Source organism: Schistocerca serialis, unplaced genomic scaffold, assembly GCF_023864345.2.
Source record: "Schistocerca serialis cubense isolate TAMUIC-IGC-003099 unplaced genomic scaffold, iqSchSeri2.2 HiC_scaffold_879, whole genome shotgun sequence".
Lineage (NCBI taxonomy): Eukaryota > Metazoa > Arthropoda > Insecta > Orthoptera > Acrididae > Schistocerca > Schistocerca serialis.
In genome coordinates, this window is record NW_026048495.1 from 435,985 (window position 1) to 439,500 (window position 3,516).

Genomic DNA, 3,516 nt, shown 5'->3' on the forward strand with positions numbered 1-3,516 from the left:
CCCACTGCTGCGAGTTAGATGACAGCAGCCTCTGTCAAATTGTGCAGTCCCCATCTGTCAGATGCCTACTCACCCACATCGCTCAACTCCATCCCACAACCAACAGTTCAGACTGTTTGTGCATTGCCCAAATCTGGGTAGACCAGCTGGGATCTGACTCAGTACTGTGCTGAAGGATCTCCAACAGCCTCCTTTAGTCTGTGTTCCCAGAGGTATCTCTCGACGCCTTCGGTGGTCTGTGTCCTGTCCTATGATATGCATGGCCCTCTTTTATGGCTCGACGAAGTATGTTAATCCTACCCTTCTCAGAGACCTGTTTCGTTTGATCCTCGGCAATTATTCTAATTTTGTATACATCTTCACAGATGTTGAACTCTATTCTTGATGTAATGATTCGTACCCTTCCATGAATGGCATGGATCCCTAAATTATGACATCATATCTCTTGAACTATATGCCATAAATGAGATTTATGTAGGTATATTAAGTGGCACTGTGGATACTGTCTGCAAAATGTGTTGTGAACAGAGTTACTAGCACAGAAGTAATAAATTTAAATGCCGTGCCAGATGCGGCAATCTCATTACATTTATAAGTTGGACCTAATGAAGAATGAGACTTGCATATTGGGCACCTGTATTTTTATCACTCCTCTGTAAAATGCATGTTAAAAGATAACTTGCTATTGAGTGTTAACCCTTGGTGTACTTTGGTACCGCACACGTAAGTTGCTACACTTTCCTGGAAAACTAAAATGTTTGCCTTTTGTCAGTGGGACATCATTTGTATGACATTTCTCTATCACAGTCAGTTGTTTCTGTAATTTGGAAATGTTACCACGGTGTTGTCTTCAAGCAGTGAGTAAGGCCAGTGAGTGAGGGCCCAATCATATGTGTAGTTACTGAACCATGATGTGTGGACTCTGTGTGTATGACCTGTTATCTGTTTTTTATCGTTAGTACGATTCTGATAGCAGCTTGTGAAGGAAGTCGTAGTGCAGCTCATTGTGGAGTGTGCATTTTGTTGTCAAATAACACAATTATAGTACACTATTCCATATTGAGGTCCTTGCTAAAACCACTTGTGGGCTGAAAAGGGGATCATTAGTACTATGGTGGCACCTGAATCCTTGCGTTAGGGAAGGGTTGGGGCGGGGGGGGGGGGGTTGGGCTTCTTTTCTTCTATGTTGGTCAGTGTTGGTATTCTCTCCTATTTGTCCTGCACATTATTCCTAGGGTGGAGGTGTGATATGTTTATGGATCTGCCGTTAGTTTGTTGTGCTTAATTATTATTTTGCTTAAAGCACGAGTATAGCATTCTGTTCTGGGTGTTGCATTTGTTTTTGTGCATGAGATTCTGCGTACACATATACTGACATATAAACAATAAATCCCATATTGGCACATCTGTGCAAATAAAAACAAGTTTTCCTCTATCTTTGCTGTTAGACACTTACCCCATGCTTCCCAAGCCCTCCCCGCCCCCATAGTATTAACTACTAAGTTCCTTTATTTTTATACCTAATTTCTGAATGAATTTTCTCAGGATTAATTTGAAAACCTGAAGAATCTGCAATTGTCTGGAGTTACTGTGGCTGCTGGCTCTGATTAAACTCTGGTGTGAAGTGAATCGACCAAGGTAACCAGCATTCTTTTTTCTATTGTATACTAATAAATGCTCAAGTGGCTTTATTATCCTGGCCTTAAGTACATATGTGAATAATTATTATGAATCAGACCATTTACTACAGTTACTGTCAATGAGGAACTGCGGACGTAATAATGGTGAGAGTTGCATCATCTTTGGGTTAAGTGTATATTTTGCTGCTGCCTCGCATTGTGAACTTTCCTTACCAGTATCAAGTGTTCAACATGAAACCTTATTCCTCCCATTTGCTAAATATGTTGTGCGTATCTGGTGGGTTAATATTATGTTTTATTATCTGGTAATGTGCATAGACACTACTTCGTTGTTGTGTAAATGTACACAGTTGTTATGCTGCATAGTTTAATTTTGAAATATTTTTGGCCAGCCGCTGTGGTTGAGCGGTTCTAGATGCTTCAGTCCGGAACCGCACTGCTGCTATGGTCGCAGGTTTGAATCCTGCCTCGGGCATGGATGTGTGTGATGTCCTTAGGTTAGTTAGGTTTAAGTAGTTCTAAGTATAGGGTACTGATGACCTCAGATGTTAAGTCCCATAGTGCTTAGAGCCATTTGAACTATTTGAAAGAGGTGTGAGTAATGGATGTACAAATGATTTATTCTTAGAGCAGAAGAAGACAAACATGTACCCATTAAGACACTGCTGCACAGATTTGCTGGTAATGGAACTGCAAATGCCCACTGTGACTACAATATACAATAGGACCACATTAAAAAAAAAAAAAAAAATCATGCAAGCAAAGCGGAGATGCTGAGTCACAGAAAGGTACAACAAAAAGGCTGTCACAAAGCTCACTTTCAGCCAACAGGGCCTTCGTCGAAAATACACACATTTACGCCCCTCCCCACCACACACACACACACACACACACACACACACACACACACACACACACACACTTACACACAAGCAACTCACACACACATGACCACATTCTGTGGCAGCTGGCTCCAGCTGTATATACAGAGCTATTACAAATGATTGAAGCGATTTCATAAATTCACTGTAGCTCCATTCATTGACATATGGTCACGACAGACTACAGATACGTAGAAAAACTCATAAGGTTTTGTTCGGCTGAAGCCGCACTTCAGGTTTCTGCCGCCAGAGAGCTCGAGAGCGCAGTGAGACAAAATGGCAACAGGAGCCGAGAAAGCGTATGTCGTGCTTGAAATGCACTCACATCAGTCAGTCATAACAGTGCAACGACACTTCAGGACGAAGTTCAACAAAGATCTACCAACTGCTAACTCCATTCGGCGATGGTATGCGCAGTTTAAAGCTTCTGGATGCCTCTGTAAGGGGCCTGCAGTGAGCGAAGAAACGGTTGAATGTGTGCGGGCAAGTTTCACGCGTAGCCCGCGGAAGTTGACGAATAAAGCAAGCAGGGAGCTAAACGTACCACAGCCGACGGTTTGGAAAATCTTACGGAAAAGGCTAAAGCAGAAGCCTTACCGTTTACAATTGCTACAAGCCCCGACACCCGATGACAAAGTCAAACGCTTTGAATTTTCGGCGCGGTTGCAACAGCCCATGGAAGAGGATGTGTTCAGTGCGAAACTTGTTTTCAGTGATGAAGCAACATTTTTTTCTTAATGGTGAAGTGAACAGACACAATGTGCGAATCTGGGCGGTAGAGAATCCTCATGCATTCATGCAGCAAATTCGCAATTCACCAAAAGTTAACGTGTTTTGTGCAATCTCACGGTTTAAAGTTTACGGCCCCTTTTTCTTCTGCGAAAAAAACGTTACAGGACACGTGTATCTATACATGCTGGAAAATTGGCTCATGCCACAACTGGAGACCGACAGCGCCGACTTCATCTTCCAACAGGATGGTGCTCCCACTGCAC